This window comes from Protopterus annectens, chromosome 2.part0 (assembly GCF_019279795.1).
Source record: "Protopterus annectens isolate FY-2018-M chromosome 2.part0, PAN1.0, whole genome shotgun sequence".
Lineage (NCBI taxonomy): Eukaryota > Metazoa > Chordata > Ceratodontiformes > Protopteridae > Protopterus > Protopterus annectens.
The window spans coordinates 1,305,931,541-1,305,956,303 of NC_056728.1; positions in this window are offsets into that span (position 1 = coordinate 1,305,931,541).

A 24,763-nucleotide genomic window follows, 5' to 3' on the forward strand; every position below is an offset into this window, starting at 1 on the left:
TATTGTCTGTAGTAGTTCCATAAAACAATTATTTTGTACCTGAAACACCTAAATGTTATAAGAAACAGTATAAGCAACTATAATGCTACAAGAATAACCTTTTATTTAGGCAAAACAGTGAAGTACTCTCCTTTCTACTGACTGTGGGTATGTGTTGCCCTGCAAAATCTGACATCTCTACATACAGGTCCTATAGGGTTGCCACCTTTCCAAATGGCCAAAGTGGGACATGTTCTGTAGAAATGTCAGACTTTCAAGGACAAAACATACCTACAGCCATGCATAGTACAGAATTATACTTATTTGCACAAATAAAAGCTTAATCTAGTAACATTTGAATTGCTTATGCTACTTCACATAACATATAGAAGTTTCATATATAAAATAACTGTTTTATGCAACTATTAAAGAAACGTACAATATAATATTGTCCTGTAATCTGGACATTTGCTATGTCTTGATTATTTTCACAGGACACAACTGCCTAAAGAGGGACTGTCCCTCGCAAAGTGGGACAGGTGGTAACCCTAAAGTCCCACCTTGGCCAACTGAAAAGGTGGCAAACCTATAATAGGTATATGGTAGCATGACTCGGCCGATGGATGTGGCTCCCACAACCCAACTACTTGTCTGTATTGAAGAGTCTCGATTCCCATGTATCAGCCAGACGGGAGCAGACTGTATGAGGAACACACAAATAATATAATTAATTCACTGTACAGGCCGCTGATTCCGTACAGTCGAACACCATGCCGTCGCCTAATGGGCAGCCATTCCCGATACTGTAGTCATGTAGTCTGATGTAAAAGGCATCACAAGGTGGGAGCAGATTGTATGGGGAACACACAATTAATATGATTAATTCACTGGACAGGCCGCTGATTCCATACAGTCGAACGCCATGCCGTCACCTAATGGGCAGACATTCCCGATACTGTAGTCATGTAGTCCGATGTGATAGGCATCACAAGGTGGGAGCAGATTGCATGAGGAACACACAAATAATATGACTGATTCACCGGACAGGCCGCTGATTCCGTACAGTCGAACACCATGCCGTCGCCTAATGGGCAGCCATTCCTGATACTGTAGTCATGTAGTCCGATGTAATAGGCATCACAAGGTGGGAGCAGATTGTATGAGGAACACACAAATATGATTGATTCACTGGACAGGCCGCTGATTCCGTACAGTCGAACGCAATGCCGTCGCTTAATGGGCAGCCATTCCTGATACTGTAGTCATGTAGTCCAATGTAATAGGCATCACAAGGTAATATTGTGGTCCTTGCTCCCACCCAGGGGTGTGAGTGGCAGATGCAAGCACCAATGTCGGTGCATTTGCAAGTGTGGGAGCGAGCGGGTGTAAGCGTGTTTGGCTACCAGTATGCGAGTATTACACTGGTAAGGCAATGTAGAGGCTAAAAACACAAACCAACACCGAGAAGAGGTAGAAGCCAATGAATATCCAGCAAGGTCCAGTAGAATGCAATGGAATCCACAAGACTCAAAGTAGCATAAAACACAGGTTTATTGTATGTAGAGGCTAACCGAGTGTAAGAGACTGTAACCAGAGGTCAGCAGTGCTTAACACCGCGCAAACCCACGCACACCCACTCCCAACTGTTTAATGTGCCTTACTCCCTCCATATCTAATGGGCTTGTTCTGCCCTGCAACCAAATAAATGTCCTTTGCAAGGGTCGGAACCAAGACCCTGCGCACACAGCTAATGTGTATTACCAATACGCCATGGCAGATATACAGACAACGGACAGTACCACAAACATATCATACAGCACAGTCATTCAACAGTATAGGAATGTATCCGATCGTGTAGATGTATATGTGAGTGTTTATGTCCAGCATATAGGTACATACATATATAGAGATGTATCAGGAACATACCATGTGGCATCAAAGCATTACAAGCGAATGAAATGGGAAACATCAGCGACGCCTGTATTATGTAGTGGTGTTGCTCTATGTATTCTCAAGACTCCCTCAAACAGACATGTGTCAGTCACACCTGCAAAAAGGTTGTACATTGGCCATATACATCACTCTGTGCATGTAATGTACATTAACACAACAGTACCTGTCCAATCATTATGTGTGAACAGTACTCTTGCAAGGTGCTGTGTGCAACATCATCATCATGATAAAGGTAAATGGGGTAACCATAGAGGGACTGGTAGTGTTGTGTGTACAATGGGGTCATCCTCATCACGTGTACCTGGACATGTAGGAGTGATCTACATACCAGGACTGTGTGCCTGAGGGACAGGGGTGAGGATAACAGGTGTATGTTTTGATGCATATTACAAGGGTTTCATGTGTCCAGTGGGCACGTGTGTGTAATGGACAGCTATGTATAGGGCAGATGTTGTCCTAGGAGCCGATTGTCCTTATGTTTCCGTAGATGAGGGACAGAAGTTGGGGAAGGAGTGTAGGTATGGCCGTGGAGGATAGGTAGGATCACAGAAAAGACAGCATACAGGGTTGGTATATGACACATATGGGGGGGGGATACACCCCGGACGGGATAGGTATGCGGCATTCACAAGCCCATGGGAACTGTGGGACGGAGGTTCCCAGCCATGGGCAACTACCACTGCACCTACACAGCTGCAAAGGAGGCAGTGCTGGGGGCTGTCCAGGAGGGGCAGCATCACCCTGTAAATGTGACACTCTGCCCTTGAGCTGGCATATCTGGCTTCGGAACCCCTTAGTGAGCCACCAACGCAACATGTCCGGGACTGCATGAGAGCAGACATGTACCTGTCTGGTCCCGCTCCCAGGGGGGACATGCTCCATCCTCAGTGGTGGTACCACCAGAAGGTGGTGCAGAGCCAACAGAGGTTGATGTCTATGGCTGGGCATCAGATGTGCTAGTGCCCGGTGCCATGGTCAGCTGAAGTGGGACAGGAGGTTCTTCTGGGACCTCCCAAACCATTCAGCCTATGGTGTTGCGTTTTAAAGCCACATATGGCTTAGTGATAGACAACAACATACAGGATTACCTATGACAGTATGCATAGATATCACCAGCAACCCAACACAACAGATGGTATACATTTGCAGAGGGAGCACAACACATGCATATATACTGCATGCCATCTGTACAATGTGTAGTACACATGTGACCGCAGCTATGAACAGTTGCCCATTATTGGCTTGTCACTGGGAACCCCAGACAATGTCTGTCATACCACTGTCTCATTTGACACGTGTCCAGTCAGGGATGCGATGGCAGTAACACATCCCTATCATCATGTACTGTCTGCAATCCTCACACCATGCTTCTGCTGTGCACAGATGTGTGTTCAGTGTGTAACACAGGAAACAAATGGTTGCGCACACTGACCAGTTCACAGATGGCCCTATAGATGGGGGTCCCTCATGAGCAGAGTACTGTCATGTCTGTATTATAACATGCAGAAGAGTCATTACCATACACATGTTAAACAGGCAGTAGTCTCAATGCAGCATAGCTACACTTACATGCTGTAGTCATGTGTGGCACATCACCCTCCTGTCTTTAGGCTATTTCCCACTATGGAAAATTATTGAGGTACATCCAGATATAATCTGTGATGCCGTGTCAGAACACCACACCCAGGTACCACTCACAGCAACTGCCATGGCCAAATAACAACATGTTTCCCTAGATAGTGTACTGTGTTTAACATGCGGATGGCTATGGGAACACCATCACAGCTGTACCACATGCAATCAGCTAGAGGAGGACTGCAATAGGTGCAGAGGCCATCACCTGACCATGTCCATCACTTACAATACACATGCTGCTGCTGTGCAAGTGTAGTCCTTCACATCCACCAGAGAGTGTGTGGGTGGGACAGGCAAAGTACACCAGGGAAGGGCTTGGAGATTTAACCATAAACATTATCTGCCACACGCCGAACAGTACAGGGGTCAAACTCCTGACTGACTACTCATTACTATTACATGTGCATGACGTTACTACATGTGCCACAAAGGCGACATGTTGCTGTGCGGTAAGAACATATATGCGTGTGGGTGAGTGACATCTGCAACAGAGATATAGTAGACATAAATTAGGTGTGGCACACATGGCTATCCACATGAATGGATGCCACTGTCACCATAACCACACTCTCTAATGGACACGCATTGACACCTCTGCTAGGGCCACAAATACACAATGTAACTACTTAGTTTGCCACATTGCAGTAATGCACAGGACCACATGCACCACAGGGGATATCTGGAGGTTCTATGGGCTAGGGCATGTGAAAGTGCTTGACATCTGTTGGTATGCCAACATGGGTTATACTGGGAGTGACTGTGGTTGGGAGCATCACAACTCACACGCAGACACAGGGTGCCAGTACTGGCATGCAGGTATGCATTGCTTCATGGGTGTGTAGTGGTTGGCTGTGCAAGATGGCTGTACAAGGCTGGGTGAAGGGTAATCCTTGGCATTGTGTCACCCGACAATGGTGTGCAGTGCACGGGTGTAGTGTCTGCAATGTCCCACACAGATGGGTACTGCATTATCTGGCCTGACATCCTGGTTACCAATGTGCATGGCCATAGCTTTGTAATGCAAGCCATGTCTATGATAGTCCTTCACATGGACATTGCCTGGGATGTGCATGTCCCATAATACTGTACAGTGACATGTACAGCTGTACCTGGTTTGGCAGACACATGTTGTGTACACAGCCTGTTATCCCCTGATATGCCAATACTGGCATAGTGTGGAGAAATCTGCTTATAATGAGCAGGTCGACCCTGCACCTGCATGGATAGTATGATACAGCTATTCCATGGTGTCAGTGACATGGGTCCATACAGGCCACATGTGCACAGCATTGTCTGGCCTCTGTGGATCACATTTGATGGCACCACATATGTTGCAGGCATTCAGTGTGGAACATAGTGAAGGCACAATGTCCACATATATGTGCCTATTGTACCGCTGTACAGGGTGCCATGTCCTCTGCAGGCCACTGCATTCACACCATGCCTACTATCTGTCATCAATGTGCATGGTACTAGCAACATAGCGGGATATCCTAGGCAAGTTTGTTTGTGCATGGCACATGGGTGCGGGACATATTCCGGGTACTAGTAGGGCTGCATACTTTGTTCACCAAGCCTTTTGCCAAATGTATGAGTATGGCTTACCAACACAGTCCCGTGGCTGACTGACAGCTGTACTCCTCGTGAGGTGGCCAATGTGTCATAAGACGGATACCATATAGGAAAACTACAAAATCCGCTCCCAAACATGTCCAATGGTAAGATGATCATGGCCACCTCTACAGAGGCTCTGAAAGACAAACACACACTTGCCATGCCCTGTATACAAACCCCTACCGTATCACACTGCAGCAATACGCATTTAGGGCACACGCTACAGCTAATACTGGGTTGCAACACGCCTACAGGTGTATACCTAGGTGGGTAACAACAGCAGGAATAACAAAGATGGTCTGGCAATTTGTACAAAGAGTGCATACTCTACAAAGCACTGTATCTGTCTCACGCAGGCAGACACACACACACACACACACACACACACACACACACACACACACACACACACTTGGCATGTCCGGGATTAGAACACCGACTTAAGTACATTATTACACTACAGCATTACGCAGTTACAGAATGCGCTACCGAGATTACTGGGACACAGCACTCCCAGAGGTGTATTTGTAGATGGGTGACATCATCAGCCTTGTCAAAGGTGGGTATAAGAAATGTAAGGAGTGTGAGCAGTCTAAAAGCATTACTCAGTCCTCAGGCAGACGGGGACAAACACACACACACATGGCAAGTCTGGGATTAGAACACCGACCTAACTACTTTATTACACTACAGCATTATGCAGTTACAGAACGCGCTACCAAGATTACTGGGACACAGCACTCTCAGAGGTGTATTTGTAGGTGAGTGTCATCATCAGCCCTGCCAAAGGTGGGTATACGAATTGTATGGAGTGTGAGCAGTCTAAAGCAATTTACAGTCCTCTGGCAAATGGGGAAAGCCATACACACACACACACGCCAGTGGTGGGAACGGAACACTTGCCTATTTACAGATCACTATTACAATACTACATACTTACGAGTCGCACCACACAGACTACACATTTCAAGGCTGTCATTATGACCTTCTAGGAATGCAGACATCAACAGGGATGCTGGCAGTTAAGATGTACATACCTGTGAACCTGTGTGTTTAAAGTAGGAATCCATCCTGACCTGGAGTATGCCCATCTGTGGAATGGACGACTACTACCACTATACAGGGTTACAATGGCCATGCCCATACACAGAGGCACATAACTGACACAAGGTGTCACTGGGCATGCTACACACTTAGGAGCACAGGGCTGTTCGGAATGCACTATGTGTCCATCTACACAAGGTTATACTGGGCATGCTCATACACTTAATAGCACAGGGCTGACTGGGATGCACTCATTCTAAACACGGAAGGCCACAGTGGCCATGCTATTACAGGTAGACGTAAAGAACACACTGTAATGGGCTCTGGTGTTAGTAGTTGTCATTGTTAGCAGGAACACTGCTCTACATATATTTGACACAACGTCTGCTGCAGTCCATCACCTTAGATGTACCATCCTATACCAAGCACAATATCACCACTCGCAGTGATGTCTTGCTAGGAGTGGAAACTGCTTGACCAACACAATGAGCCTTGCTAGAGGTGGCAACTGCTTGAACAGCACAATGAGCCAATGTCCTGCTGTAAGTACTAGGTTGTCCAGTGTTTGTCATTCTGGGATGACATGGCTGACAGTAGACAGGCCTTTGACACATATCACATGCATCCATGATTCAAGGGAATGGGGATAATACCCAAGTCGCATCCACCCATACAGTGCCATTCCAAGGCAAATGTCCTAAACACAGGATAACACCCTGACACCTACAGGACAACTACATTGTTTTCTTATGCTAACCAGTGCTAGATGTGTAGTGTCCATAATAACAGCTGCTCACTATAGTTCCAACAATGGGAAGTACTGACATCTGTGCAGTGAGGAACACCTGGCTGATGGCTCTGTAGTGCACAATAGCACTACCACCATATACCTCAGAACCAAACATGTGGGCCATAACACAGGTACAGACCGCTCCAGGTTGTGGTGTCCCCACATACATACAGGCCACTCCCATATACTGACCGGTACCCCCACGAAAGGTATCACAGATGAGTCATGTGCAGGACACAGTATCACATGCTGCATTCTAGGATGTAAACCTCAGACACCACCATGCCCTTGGACCACCAACACACATCCATACATGTTGTAGGACATATAAGAGTACACCACCATGTGACCCTTGACCAGTGGACTGTACCAAGCTCTACATCAACTGTAGAGAGTACCCATGCACTGACACAGTTGCATCATGTGTTATGCAATGCAAAGATACCACTGTCTGTAACCAGGTCAGCTGAACACATACCAGGGTCCCTCGGTACTTTCCAGCATTAGCAGATGACTGTTGCTGTGCACCAGTACACACCCTCATGTATGGATATGACATACATGTACCTGCCCTGGGTATGTACATGCCACACACACACACACACACACACACACACACACACACACACACACACACAACATACATGTAAATAACATAGCTGTTGTCCTCCTTTGTACAAACAGGTGGCTACAGCCATTACACACATGCACATGGAATGTAGGTCCATGGCTGCTGAATGCTAACAGTACATAAGGTGTGATATCAATGTTGACAGAGGTAACATTCTCTCTGTACCGGTCACCCATTACACCTATCATATCATACAACAGTCCATGTGTCATGTATGTCATTATACATGTCCACCAATTGCAATGCCTACAAACGTGCCCAAATGACAGGATTGTAGGACCTACACACATGTACATGTAGTGTTGTGCATTCAGATAACATGCGTGTGCAGTTGCTGATGTATGCAGGTGACGTGTATCCTAGTACATCATGCAGTTGCAATGCAGCCTCAACATTGCCAACTGTATATGGTGATATGCTGAATGTACGGAAAGATGTACCTCAGGTACGGACAGATGTGTGGAAATAAATAAGTGGTGAGGCATCTTTGCAGATGGATGTTTGCTGAGGACAGCTCACAGGTGTGTTACAAGCGGTCCTACAATAACCTGTGTAACAGGTAAGCAATGGTTTCGTTAACTGAAGGACATAACACACAACTTAGACAGCGGTTAGGGTGACAGCGAAGGTAAATCACTTGACACCTGTTAACAGTTAAGACGTCCCATGTGCATATAACAGCACTGTTGCCAAAGGAAGCATCAGTACAGTTTGCAACATGTGCAATACTGCTGTAAGTCTGTCATACATATCATGAGCTAGGCAGGTCTTTGATTCACAGTACTGGCATGTGTGGTTGCGTGTGTGTCCATATATGTCATGTATGGTGGGGAATACATCTGAATTGTTACTCACTTTCCTGTACACTAGTGTACACATCTGTACAGACTGCAATGTAGAAAGCAGGACATAGGCAGGGGCATGTATCTCACACATGTGAGGTATCTGTATGTGCATAACATAGGTGTATTCAATACTGAATGCCACAGTGTGTGTGTGTGTGTGTGTGTGTGTGTGTGTGTGTGTGTGTATGTATGTATCGCTGTCTGGTCCATGGAGTAAGGATGTATGTTACCATACTGAACTGATAAGACCCCCCCCACATCCAGGCGATGCATTCTACTATCTGTGTTGATGTCCCCAATCTTAGGCCATACTGACTACCCTTTACATGTGTATTCTCTTTGGCATGACATGTAGGTGCACAGTACTGTAATGATGATTTGCACATAGGCAGGAGTCCTCACCTCACCAGTAGCAACTGTGTGCGAGTGTGTGTTACTGTGTCGGTGAATCCATGAGTGTGTGGGTGTGTTACTGTGTCACTGAATACATGTGTGTCAATACCTGAGTGTGTGGGTGCAGTTGTGTCTTGGCATCCTGTCATGGGAACGTGTTTTACTGATTCCCAATGAGGCATCACACTTCCCACTGGCCTCTACCCTTGTAATCAGCTAGATCGCTCTCTTATCTCACCACTCCATGTAACTGTACCTGTGATGTCAACCTTTAAAGATGTCACGTCTGTAGCAACAGTAGCTTAATACACAGCTATTATGCTCTTGCATCAGTAGATGTGTTTGGAATGTGGGACATTCTCACTGTTATGTGGCAGTTACACGGTGCATGCTGGTATATTCATACATACCTGTGAGTAGTCCACATTGACATATGGGACACTAACTGCAAACACTGACATCCACCAGCACGTGCAATTAGACCTGAAGGAGGACAGCAGAACATCATGACCAACATGTAGTTACTGTTGTTACACAAGAAACATACTGTTAACAGTACGAAATGCATTGTAGACCTGCAGTACATGGTATGTCTGCTGCCTGTCAACAGTACTCAACAATTGTAAACTACACTTACCTTCCTAGTCTGTTCACCCTGTGCATCAGACCATATGAGCATGTCCCTGCACTGATGGCGTGGATGTCAGGGATACGGCACAGGCATCATCATATGCACAGTGTGATAATGTTGCCAGAGGCCTAGGCTGCACCATTGGATGACATCATGTGTGTGGGTTAGGGCCTTTGATCTAATTGGGCGTGTGTGGATGTTATGCATGTGTGTGTTGCGGTGCCCCACATATGTTTCCAGTGTGTGCGTGTATGTATGCACACAGTTCTGGCATGTGTCTGGCCTACACAGGGGTATTATTGACAGCTGCAGACTGTACAGACCAGGTTTTACAGTTCACGGTGTCCGGCCACGGACATGTGACCTGTGCCTGCCAGGGGTTGCACGGGCACTACCAGGCAGAGGTGCAGATTGGGTACTGTCTGATGTCACTTGTCCACTGGAACCGTGTCCCTATTGCATGTGGCCTGCTGTGTCGTGGTGTGGCCAGCACAGCACCAGATGCACTGCTGCTGCTACCGCCACTATGGGAGTGGACATGTGAGGTAGCTCATACACGTAGACCTGAAACAGGTGATGTAGCAGGCCTACGTCCACGTGCCCGATGCCTCACTCCTACCAAATGTTCCAATACAGACAGCTCACGCTCACGGATTGTCATGCCACGGTCAAGGACTCCAACCATGTCACCCAACCATCTATCCAAAGCTTCAGCAATCTACTGTTGAGCATTTACCATTGCCTGGATGTTGTTATTTAAAGAACAGACAGCAGCCCTCTGAAGCCTCTGATCTTCACTGTTGTGCCATTCAGCACATGCCTAGGCTTCCATTACAGCCTGAAACATGCATCTGGTGACACCAGCTGCTGTGCTCTGTCTTGCAGGAGCATGTTGGCCAGAGGTCCTCCTACGAGCAGCATTGGCCACGTGCCTGTGTGGGGCACTACCAGTCAGTTGGCTGACACCACGGTGTGCAGGCACACCTTCCATAGCCCCCACACTTTCATGTTCCAAGCTACCACTCGCCAACCGTCCTTCCTCTATGGCCACTGGTGATGGGGTATGTGTAGGCATGGGATCTGTGTATGGGGATGAGGGGGATATAGCTAGAATGGCAACCAATGGCACAGTTTCAGCCCCTGACAACTCTGCCTGTGCCTCAATCATACATTCATCATCACTGCTAGAGTCTGTGGGGACACTAACATCAGATGTACCGCAGGAGGGCAACACACCTACATCACCTGTGAGGGCAGACAAGAACTGTACCTTACAATTTATACAATAGATCCACACACACACACACACACACACACACACACACACACACACACACACACGCATGTGATATGACAGAAGGCATGCAACATGCATGCGATACGGCAGACGGCATGCAGCGTAGACAATAATAGTTGTAGTTATCATACATCCCTGGGTTGGACACAACCCATGCATGTGTCATAGCAGACGGCATACAAATTACACAATCATAGTAGTAGTTAGCATACATCCCTGTGTTACACCATGTAGACCAGCACAGGTTAACAGTACACCTGCCTGATGTGTGGAATATGACCTTGACAATCACATGTAGTACGACATGTGATCTGCTGACGTGTGCAATGACATGCACACATGTTTAACACAATGGTGTCCTGTCAAATATACAGTGGGGTAATGCTGTCCCAATGCAGTGTTGTGTCTGCCTTACAGATATATTGCACATTTAGCTGATGTGCATGGCCATTGCAGGCGTCTCTATTGCTATACAGTGTGAGTTACAGACACAGTTCATAGCCATGACTGTGTTCAGATACAATACATATATACTGTGGAATGTGACCCACATCACTGAGGTTTATACACACTAAACCATGATGTGGAAGTTGTGACACAGGTCACTGAAGGGTATACAGATGACACCCCTGCACATCTGCAACCATATTGCTGCTGCCTGGCAACTCTGGCCAGACATGGCAAACACATCTGTACACCATGTCCCACATGACATCTGTGTACCACACACACACACACACACACACACACACACACACACACACACACACACACACATACACATGGGACACACACACACGAGGAGCAAGTATGACGTTGACGTCCTACACCAGCAAGGGGAATGTACTGTATCTGTGGGCTGATGTGGATACTGTACAAGTGACTGTTGTCATGTTGTGACACCCTCAAGATGTTCAACACATCTTATGTGGTGGACTGATGTCACGGCTACACAAGATGTGCACAGGCCTGTAGGATGTCTAGTGTTCCACATCTACAATATAACTGTTACACAAAGGCCATAGTTGGACCATGTGTAGCCATTGTATCACAGGGTGTGCACACAAGCACATCATGTCTACTGTGTGTGTTGCTTCATGTCTCTGGCCATCCTCCATGGTCATGTGTGTACATGTGCTGGCCAAATTATTGTGAAGGGTGTCTGTTTCACGTCTGTGTTGTACCATATGACATACACCCATAGATGTCATATGCTCCACTGACGACAGGGTTACGCAGACAAAGGGTGGTATGTGGGATATGTTTTCATGTTAGTTAGGCAGTGTTGCAGCCAGGCCACTAGATGTCATGGACATGTCAAGATAGCACATCACATTGTGTGACATTCATAGCAGGGCTATGATCCACACCAGTGAATCCTGTGGGCTGGCCATACTCCAGCCCACTGTGTAGTACTGTTTGTAATCCCCACATGTGTAGTTCTGATCTGTAGTACATGTCCCTACAGTGAACAGCACCTCCACCATTGTATGCACAGCTGTCCACACACCTGGCAATGACAGTTTGTGAGGATTCATGTCGGTGAGGTGATTCATATAGTTTGCAAGTGTTGCACAGCGGTTAGGTGACAGCTAAGGTAAATCACCTGACACCTGTTAACAGTTAAGACGTCCCATGTGCATATAACAGCACTGTTGCCAAAGGAAGCATCAGTACAGTTTGTAACATGTGCAATACTGCTGTAAGTCTGTCATACATATCATGAGCTAGACAGGTCTTTGATTCACAGTACTGGCATGTGTGGTTGCGTGTGTCCATATATGTCATGTATGGTGGGGAATACATCTCAATTGTTACTCACTTTCCTGTACACTAGTGTACACATCTGTACACACTGCAATGTAGAAAGCAGGACATAGGCAGGGGCATGTATCTCACACATGTGAGGTATCTGTATGTGCATAACATAGGTGTATTCAATACTGAATGCCACAGTGTGTGTGTGTGTGTGTGTGTGTGTGTGTGTGTGTGTGTGTGTATGTATGTATCGCTGTCTGGTCCATGGAGTGAGGATGTATGTTACCATACTGAACTGATAAGACCCCCCCCCCCCCACATCCAGGCGATGCATTCTACTATCTGTGTTGATGTCCCCGATCTTAGGCCATACTGACTACCCTTTACATATGTATTCTCTTTGGCATGACATGTAGGTGCACAGTACTGTAATGATGATTTGCACATAGACAGGAGTCCTCACCTCACCAGTAGCAACTGTGTGCGAGTGTGTGTTACTGTGTCGGTGAATCCATGAGTGTGTGGGTGTGTTACTGTGTCACTGAATACATGTGTGTCAATACCTGAGTGTGTGGGTGCAGTTGTGTCTTGGCATCCTGTCATGGGAACGTGTATTACTGATTCCCAATGAGGCATCACACTTCCCACTGGCCTCTACCCTTGTAATCAGCTAGACCGCTCTCTTATCTCACCACTCCATGTAACTGTACCTGTGATGTCAACCTTTATAGATGTCACGTCTGTAGCAACAGTAGCTTAATACACAGCTATCATGCTCTTGCATCAGTAGATGTGTTTGGAATGTGGGACATTCTCACTGTTATGTGGCAGTTACACGGTGCATGCTGGTATATTCATACATACCTGTGAGTAGTCCACATTGACATATGGGACACTAACTGCAAACACTGACATCCACCAGCACGTGCAATTAGACCTGAAGGAGGACAGCAGAACATCATGACCAACATGTAGTTACTGTTGTTACACAAGAAACATACTGTTAACAGTACGAAATGCATTGTAGACCTGCAGTACATGGTATGTCTGCTGCCTGTCAACAGTACTCAACAATTGTAAACTACACTTACCTTCCTAGTCTGTTCACCCTGTGCATCAGACCATATGAGCATGTCCCTGCACTGATGGCGTGTATGTCAGGGATACGGCACAGGCATCATCATATGCACAGTGTGATAATGTTTGCCAGAGGCCTAGGCTGCACCATTGGATGACATCATGTGTGTGGGTTAGGGCCTTTGATCTAATTGGGCGTGTGTGGATGTTATGCATGTGTGTGTTGCGGTGCCCTACATATGTTTCCAGTGTGTGCGTGTATGTATGCACACAGTTCTGGCATGTGTCTGGCCTACACAGGGGTATTATTGACAGCTGCAGACTGTGCAGACCAGGTTTTACAGTTCACGGTGTCCGGCCACGGACATGTGACCTGTGCCTGCCAGGGGTTGCACGGGCACTACCAGGCAGAGGTGCAGATTGGGTACTGTCTGATGTCACTTGTCCACTGGAACCGTGTCCCTATTGGGACCGTCCCGGGCCACGTGCATGTGGCCTGCTGTGTCGTGGTGTGGCCAGCACAGCACCAGATGCACTGCTACTGCTACCGCCACTATGGGAGTGGACATGTGAGGTAGCTCATACACGTAGACCTGAAACAGGTGATGTAGCAGGCCTACGTCCACGTGCCCGATGCCTCACTCCTACCAAATGTTCCAATACAGACAGCTCACGCTCATGGATTGTCATGCCACGGTCAAGGACTCCAACCATGTCACCCAACTATCTATCCAAAGCTTCAGCAATCTACTGTTGAGCATTTACCATTGCCTGGATGTTGTTATTTAAAGAACAGACAGCAGCCCTCTGAAGCCTCTGATTTTCACTGTTGTGCCATTCAGCACATGCCTAGGCTTCCATTACAGCCTGAAACATGCATCTGGTGACACCAGTTGCTGTTCTCTGTCTTGCAGGAGCATGTTGGCCAGAGGTCCTCCTACGAGCAGCATTGGCCACGTGCCTGTGTGGGGCACTACCAGTCAGTTGGCTGACACCACGGTGTGCAGGCACACCTTCCATAGCCCCCACACTTTCATGTTCCAAGCTACCACTCGCCAACCGTCCTTCCTCTATGGCCACTGGTGATGGGGTATGTGTAGGCATGGGATCTGTGTATGGGGATGAGGGGGATATAGCTAGAATGGCAACCAATGGCACAGTTTCAGCCCCTGACAACTCTGCCTGTGCCTCAATCATACATTCATCATCAATGCTAGAGTCTGTGGGGACACTAACATCAGATGTACCGCAGGAGGGCAACACACCTACATCACCTGTGAGGGCAGACAAGAACTGTACCTTACAGTCTATACAATAGATCCACACACACACACACACACACACACACACACACACACACACACACACACACGCATGTGATATGACAGAAGGCATGCAACATGCATGTGATACGGCAGACGGCATGCAGCGTAGACAATAATAGTTGTAGTTATCATACATCCCTGGGTTGGACACAACCCATGCATGTGTCATAGCAGACGGCATACAAATTACACAATCATAGTAGTAGTTAGCATACATCCCTGTGTTACACCATGTAGACCAGCACAGGTTAACAGTACACCTGCCTGATGTGTGGAATATGACCTTGACAATCACATGTAGTACGACATGTGATCTGCTGACATGTGCAATGACATGCACACATGTTTAACACAATGGTGTCCTGTCAAATATACAGTGGGGTAATGCTGTCCCAATGCAGTGTTGTGTGTCCGCCCTACAGATATATTGCACATTTAGCTGATGTGCATGGCCATTGCAGGGAATCATGAGGCGTCTCTATTGCTATACAGTGTGAGTTACAGACACAGTTCATAGCCATGACTGTGTTCAGATACAATACATATATACTGTGGAATGTGACCCACGTCACTGAGGTTTATACACACTAAACCATGATGTGGAAGTTGTGACACAGGTCACTGAAGGGTATACAGATGACACCCCTGCACATCTGCAACCATATTGCTGCTGCCTGGCAACTCTGGCCAGACATGGCAAACACATCTGTACACCATGTCCCACATGACATCTGTGTACCACACACACACACACACACACACACACACACACACACACACACACACACACGGGGCACATGGGACACACACACACGAGGAGCAAGTATGACATTGATGTCCTACACCAGCAAGGGGAATGTACGGTATCTGTGGGCTGATGTGGATACTGTACAAGTGACTGTTGTCATGTTGTGACACCCTCAAGATGTTCAACACATCTTATGTGGTGGACTGATGTCACGGCTACACAAGATGTGCACAGGCCTGTAGGATGTCTAGTGTTCCACATCTACAATATAACTGTTACACAAAGGCCATAGTTGGACCATGTGTAGCCATTGTATCACAGGGTGTGCACACAAGCACATCATGTCTACTGTGTGTGTTGCTTCATGTCTCTGGCCATCCTCCATGGTCATGTGTGTACATGTGTTGGCCAAATTATTGTGAAGGGTGTCTATTTCACGTCTGTGTTGTACCATATGACATACACCCATAGATGTCATATGCTCCACTGACGACAGGGTTATGCAGACAAAGGGTGGTATGTGGGATATGTTTTCATGTTAGTTAGGCAGTGTTGCAGCCAGGCCACTAGATGTCATGGACATGTCAAGATAGCACATCACATTGTGTGACATTCATAGCAGGGCTATGATCCACACCAGTGAATCCTGTGGGCTGGCCATACTCCAGCCCACTGTGTAGTACTGTTTGTAATCCCCACATGTGTAGTTCTGATCTGTAGTACATGTCCCTACAGTGAACAGCACCTCCACCATTGTATGCACAGCTGTCCACACACCTGGCAATGACAGTTTGTGAGGATTCATGTCGGTGAGGTGATTCACATAGTTTGCAAGTGTTGCACATGGGTAGGCATTGCGATGCATTGTAGGTCTGACCTGTATATTGTGACAGGACCATACATTATGTGTACATGTTGTAAATGGCCACATGGAGATAGAGCTGTGCTTTACGATGCCTGATAAATAATAACAGTCTCACCTGCAACGGGCTGCTGTCGCAGCGGAATGCCAGAGGTACCTAAATAGGAGTAACACAGCAGTATGAGCATTATCCATGCCTGTATGATGGCTACAGGGTGCAATGTGCATGTTAACACATACAACAGTACATTAGACTATACTATGGTATATGCACATGTGTGCATACACAGAGTAGCATACTATAGTATGCAGCATGTGTGTGTACATGCCTTGCATATGATGTTACATTACATATTGTACAGTGACACATACAACTATATGGAATATAGTTGTTATAGGTGCAGTACTGACCTACCAGGCAACTCCAGGCTCAGTGGTTGAGAGACACCCACCTCCACAATATCGGCTAAGGCTTGCGGATGTGTTTCTGCAGGTGTCCCCAGGTTGGCCAGTAGCTCCTCAGTACGTGTGAGTGGGGGCTGGGTTGGTGGTCCACCACCTGTTGCACCTTGTTCCCTGCCGATTGCATTTGCACGCTGTTTCACCCATCTAATGAGGTCTGTACAGTGTCTGTGCGGTTATGGCCACCCATGTCATTAACCCTCCTGTGAAGTTCCATCCACAGGGCATCCCGCTGCTGTGCATCCTGTGGCACATGGCTGAACAGGATATCATGATTGTCAAGTAGGTATGGGATGAGGGCCTCATCCTCCAAGTGGGTAAAAGGGGGTAGCCTTACACGTGGCATACCTGGAAGACACAATGATGGAGACAGATCACAGTAACTCACAGAGACATACAGAGCTACAATTGAACATACATGTGTATCACATTTATTATGTTTAAATAGTTGTATTTGCAAATCTACATGACACTGATGTGTTTGTGTCACACACATGTGACACTCAATGGTGAGTGGATATTATCACCATATATGTGTGTGTGTGTCACCTGATTACATTGCTCATACTCCATGTGGATGCTGTCTTGATGTGGGCATGTTTGTTTGCCTGTACTGGTGTTTCTACCTATCAGCACATGGCTGGATGTGTCCACATTAATGCAGTTGACCTTGATGCTGTGTATATGTCACATATAAAGACTTACACTGCCTTAACAGATATGACGCGTGACCCTGCAGATTTGCTCACATAAGGTTTTACATGTATGTGTTCTGCCATATATAGCTACACGGCACTGTACAGCAATTCAACATCCTGCCATGTATCACCTGTGTTGCACATGTGATACACATGGGACACTGGCTAGCCAGATGGTATTTGCAGGGATGGATATCAACTATAGTATGTACAGTCAAAGTCAACTAGTAGGCTATATGCCATGGGCCATGTATGAATCTATGATGAAAGGTTACCTGGCAGTAGCCGATAGGCGGGTCTCTGGGGCCAGGTGGAGCAGTGCCACATTACTGATCCACAGGGTTAATGATACATTTACCATGCGGTCATCACACCATGTCTGGGAAGGGAGCGATGTGCAGCTTTGACGGACAGGAATGCATAGTATGACAGGACTATGTAAAGTGTATGGGACAAGGATCTGTCCAGCATGTGGAAGGTGGATGTCCATGAAGTATGTGTTTGAGATCAGGATGTGTACGTGTAGCATGTCCAACATCACTGGGTTGGACATGGATTTATTCAGGTATGCATCATGCTACATAGTGAAGATGGGGAATGGGAAGGCTGGTGTAGGCCATCTGCACATGGCCAATACCCCTTAAAGGAAATATGTGATCTGATATGGGTCACTTGAGTGTTGTGTATGGCTGGACAATGATCTCTATATTCATGGATAGCACCCTGTCATTATTAGGGTTGCCACATTTGACTACCTGACAGGTGTGGTGACGTAGCTATCACAGGAAAAACAACTGCCCAGCTACATCCCTTACACACGTGTCCATTATGTTGACCGCTGCCTAGGTGGTAGTTCATGGGTACAGGGTTATTAACATAGGGGTGACAATGCAATATGTAGCTGTCAGATTGTGGCCATATGTCACACACACCTCACCCAGAAAGCCCCTTCTGTATGTTGTCCACAACACTCTTGAGTCGGCTATTGCTCCTAGGTCATAGTCATTCGCAAACTTCAATAGGCAGATGCCTTCTGTTTGTCTGTGAGATATGGACTACAATGAGGGGGAATACAATTAATTAACCCTGTCTTACTGTAGCTGCCACTGGTGTGATGAGCATGTATTATTCAGACACCTTCTGTGGTGTTGGTTCTGCCAGCAGTCCCATTGCAAAACACTCCTGTGACATAGGAATGTACATCTAGTATACCGAGTGTAGGTGGAACACAGTATGGGTGATGATGTCCTATGACCTGGCAAGGTTATGATATGCAGTGTGAAATCAACCTTACTGTCATCTACATCTGTACTGCTGACATCAATTATTTGATCAAGGTTCATGGCCTTTCAGACCAGACTCAGCAGGGTAGTAGTGCAGTGCTTCCCATTATCAGTGGTGTCTCCCCATTTGTGGGTTGTGATACCTGTTGGTATGCACCATTCAGTGTGTACACAGCGTGACATGGAGCTATGTTTTACATGATGTCTACGTGGACAGCATCTTGTTTTACCATATGTGTATGATACAACCTGTGATGTGGACAGGTCCCATGCAGCCTGAGTGCAGTTTGTACCTGCATAGTTGTGGGTACAGGGGCTCTGTGGTATACATGGATATATGATTGTGTACCTGTTTGGGGGGGCAGTGTATTTATGTTATATAAGACCCTATCTGGATTGCTTATTCATGCTCAGCACTTGTTCAGAACTTGTAAGCATTACTTAAGCTACTAATTACTATAGCACTCAATCTTCCTTATTACCTAGAGGTAAACAGGTTTTGTACATACTTTTCTCACTTGCTTACAGTAAAATATCTCTTATACTCACTTTCTTCACTTATCTAGGGGAAATTAGTTTTATATTCAGGCATGTCCAAGGGTCAGCTGCCGGTGTTCTCTCCTTTCTCTCTGATGAATCTGGACATCTTGAAGCAATGTAGACATTGCCTCATGTACACAGACAATCCTCTTTGCCTACCACCCAACACTACAACCTGTGAGAGATGCACTTATCTAGCCAAACTGGAAGTAAAGCTCTCTCCAACCAAGCCTGACCCTGACAGCCATGTGGAGAAGGTAATCATTCGCACCACACCACACTCATCACATAGTCTCACTGAATCTACCCCACCATTAACTGACAAAACTACTCGTGTACCAACTCATTAGCTCAACGCTTTCTGGAATTCATAAACACCAATGCCCTGGATCAACATATCCACACACCCACCAGGGGCAACAATATCCTAGACCTAGGCATTACCAACATGAGTGACCGGTGTTCCACACCTGAAGTCAACTTCTCGTTGGTCCGATCCGACAATGAGCTGAACACCGTTGATATCCACATCCCGCCCCCACCCCCATTAAGGGAACCACAGTATAATATGTCTACAAAGCCAACTTCATGCTTCTTAAGACAGACGTGGTGAACGTCATGACACCCATGCAGATGGACAATACTGTTATAACTGCTGAATCCTACACAAATGCACTCTATAAGCACTTACACGAGTGCATGGATTGTGCTATCCCAAACAGAACCAAGACGCTATACTCCTAATTAAGGAAACCAATCTAGTGGTCCCCTGCCATAAACAAACTGTACTACAGGAAGAAGACAGTGTTGCAAAAGAGAGTACAATCCCATGTGTGGAGGAGCTCCCTGGTCAGACTCAGTAAGAAGGTGAGATCCCTTATAAGATCCTCCAAAGCTAGCTACGAAAACAAAATCGACACTAATTCCAACAACAACCACAAAGCATTCTATAGCTATGCCAAATATCTCGATGTCGACACCCAGATCCACTCTGAGTTACAGCACAAAGGCACGAACATACAGAACCAACTGATATTGCCAACATCCTGGCAGATAGGTTCAGTGCTACCTTTCCCCCCCTCCCTCTCAAACCTGCACACTCTAAAGCCAATATTACAGCAACCATGGGACCGGACAACATCCCAGGCTGCATTTTACACAAACTTCAGAACGTACTGGCTCCCCACCTACGCACCATGTTCAATAATAGCCTCACATTGGGCTTAGTGCCCCCCTGAATGGAGCACAGCAACAGTTACCCCACTCCACAAAGGTGGCGCCACAACAGACCACGGGACCTATTGCCCTATTGGCCTGACTAGCCTGGTCTGTAAGGCTATGGAACACATCATGGATCTCAGTCAGAGAGACATTGGGTACCTCCAAACCTTTGACCCCTCCCAGTTTGGCTTTGTTAAGGGCAGACCATGCCTCCTAAACCTGGTGGACTTCTTAGAGACAGTTACCAAGGCATTAGATGAGGGTAAGGAGGTCCATACAGCCTACCTAGATCTCTCAAAGGCTTTCAACACCATTCCTCATTCTGGTATTATCAACATACCCATCTGCCGGAACTTTAACCCCTACGTCATGTGATGGTTTGCAAAGTGGCTCACGGACAGAACCCACATAGTGGGAGTTGCATACCCTGGGTCCGACTGTATACCAGTTACAAGTTGCGTCCCCCAGGGCGCAGTCCTAGGACTCCTCATATTCGGTATATAATTCTCTGATGTACAGGCAAGCACACGTGGGCTTTGGCTGAAAAGGTTTGCAGACGACTGCAAACTAGGGGACATAATTGTTTCCCCAGCTGTTACAGACACCCTCTGGAAGGGTCGCACTGAGACGGATACCTCGTGTCAATATCATGGCCTCAAGCTGAATGCCAAAAAGTGCATGGTCATCCCCTTTGGATATAACTAATTACCCGTGGACTACCACATAGGTGCTAGTCCCCTACATACAGAAAAGGTAATAAGGGATCTGGGAACCCCAGTAGATAGCAATCTCTCCTTCAATACCCATAATGACAAGGTGGTTAGAATATCCTTCTACTTGGCCCCCCCCCAATCTCTAATGGGTTCACATCCAGATCAAAGGAGGCCATTGTGCCTCTCTACTCATGACTTATTAGACCCATTAAAGGATACAACACCCTATTTGGGATATACCTTACAAGACAACTGCAACAGCTTGGAAGACCACAACAGTACCACATCAAGAGGATTACTGTCTTCAAACAGATGACCTATGCAGCCCAACCTAAGAAACTCCAGCTGTACTCGGTTGCATACCACATACTCACAGGTGATCTCTGCTTGACATATAAGGCCCATGTCCAACCCAGTATTGCTGGATATGCTCTACTTAAACAGAGGCCCCTGAGAGCCACATGCTCTAGGGATATACACCTAACCACAACGATGACTAGGATGTGCTGGACGGATAGATTCCTGACCCGGACACTCCCCATGCTTTGGAATATGATTCCAATGTACATCAGGCAGGGCCCCTCACTAGCATTCTTAGAGGGAAAACTTGACGTGTGGATGGGAGACAGACATGTACCCCAGGGATCACTGCAGTGGCTCTGCTGGACAGAGGCACAGGGAACTAATGGCTCTGCCATTCAGAGGCACAGGGAAAATACAGTTGTGCACCTACCATAAATGTAGATGTTCGAGTGTATTCACTGTTGCAGTCATTACTCTTGGGTTATCCTGCTGGCAGGCTACCCGCAGTCGGCCTGAAGTCCAAAGTCCTGGTCTGACGTCGGTTGCTGTAACCTCTTCCCTGACGTCAGTGCGCCAGGGGTATAAAAGATGCAGCCAATGCCATTTTCTTCAGTTTTTCTTGCCCCAGATGTCAGGTGCCCCCAAAAGGGTAGGCTAAATAGATTATGCCAATAAACATGCATGCACTAAAGTAAACATATCCTTCATCTATAAGCAAATACACCACATAGGTTGTATAGAATAGAGAAGTACAGATAAAACCCAGCAAATGAAAAGGGGATTGTGGGAGGGTAACCTGGACTGCAACAGTGAATACACTCAAACATCTACATTTATGGTAGGTACACAACTGTACTATGTTCATCGTGTTTCACTGTTGCAGTCATTACTCTTGGGTTGAATCCCAAAGCTGAGGATGGGTGGCTGGGCTAAATAGGATTAGGAGAGGCAATGAGGCCCTGCAGAACTGCAGTGGCAAAGCCTGCTCTGAATTTAGAGTAGAGAGGTAAGTGGTAGTGCTTTGTAAAAGTGTGCACTGAACTCCAAGTTGCAGCCTCTAAGATGTCTTTGGCTGGTACTCCTCTGAGGAAGGCTGCTGAAGTGGCTGCTGCTCTGGTAGAGTGTGGCCTAATGCCCTTAGGCACTGATTTGCCATGCTGTGAGTAGCAGAAACGAATGCAATGACCTATCAATTTAGAAATAGTCTGTTTTGAGATAGCCTTTCCTTGTGATCCTGCAGCATATGCCACTAAAAGTTGCTCAGTCTTTCTGAAAGCTTTAGTTCTGTCCAAGTAGAAGAGTAGCTGTCTGTGTATGTCCAAAGAATGCAAAAGCCTCTCCCCCTTGTTCTGTGGGTTTGGATAAAAGGTAGGTAAGTGAATGGTTTGGTTGAGGGCCACACTGGACACCACTTTAGGCATAAACATAGGGTTTGTCCTCAGAGAAACCCTGTCTGAATGAAAAATGATAAACGGTTCCACTGCCATGAGTGCCTGTAACTCCGAGACTCATCTTGCAGAGGTTATTGCTAGGAGCAGAGCTGTTTTCCAGGATAAGAATTTTATATCAGCTGTTGAGGGTGGCTCAAAAGGAGGCAGTGTGAGTTTTTCCAAGACATAATTGAGGTCCCATGCAGGTATTGGTGCTCTCCTTGGAGGCCTGATGTTTTTGGCCCCTCTGAGGTACTGCCTTATTAAAGGATGAGAAAAGATAGGTGGTTCCGTATTGTAATGGGCTGAAATGGCAGATGCATGAATCTTAATTGATGAAAAGGAAAGGCTTTTTTCCAGCATCTCAGTTAGATATTGTAAAATCTGAGGAATATTTGGTACATACGTGTCAATACCCTGTTCCTGGTTCCAAGCACATAATCTCTTCCATTTTTCTGCATAAGATTTTCTGGTACTGGGCCTCCTGGTCTCCAAGATAACATCCATACCAGCTTTTAAAAGAGGAGTGTTCTGAATGGTTACAATATCCGCCATGCTGCCAGATTTAGGGTCCTGAGTTGGCTGTGCAGGATCTGATTGTTTTGTTGGGTCAGTAGGTGAGAAGTCTGAGGCAATGTCCATGCTGGACCTTGAGACAAGCTCTTTAGGATTGGGTACCAGTGCTGGCGTGGCTAGTCTGGGGCAATCAGTATAATTTTTGGCTTCTCTTGTCTGACCTTTAGGAGTACCTTGGGAAGGAGAGGCAGTGGAGGAAAAGCATATACTGTTAGGTTTTTCCAGCTGAAGGATAGGGCATCCACTTTCCATGCTTGTTTGTGATAAGTCCTTGTGCAAAATCTCTGTAATTGGCAGTTGTGAGGGGAGGCAAATAGATCTTTGTCTGGGCATCCCCATTTCCTTGTTATCATGCTGAAGACTTGTGGATCCAGTTTCCATTCGTGGGGATCCATGAGGTTTCTGCTTAGTTCGTCTGCCAGAGTATTTATTTTTCCTGGCAGGAATTGTGCTTGCAGGTGAACTTGATAAGCCAATGCTGTGCCCCACAAGGTCATTGCTTGTCTGCAGAGGGGGTAGGAATGTGTGTCTCCCTGCTTGTTTATGTACCACATGACTGTAGTATTGTCCGTCTTTATCAGTAGTTGTCCTGGATGAATTAGATCCTTGAAAGCTGTCAGGGCATTCTGAACAGCCAGCATCTCTTTTTGATTGATATGAAGATGCATCTGGCTTGTGGGCCATGTGCCCTGAATACATTTTCCTGCCATGTGGGCCCCCCAGGCATAATCTGATGCATCCGTTGTTAGTGTCTGCCTGGCTGTGGGAAAAGTGAATGGCAGACCCTTGTTGTGGTGACAGGCCTGTGCTCACCATCGAAACTCCTGTTGCAGGCAGGGAATGAGGGTAATTAATGTTTCCAGGCTGTGGCAATGTTGAGTCCAAACACTTTTTAGATACCATTGTAGTTTCCTCATATGCAGTTTGGCATATGGAATTAGCAGAATGCAGGATG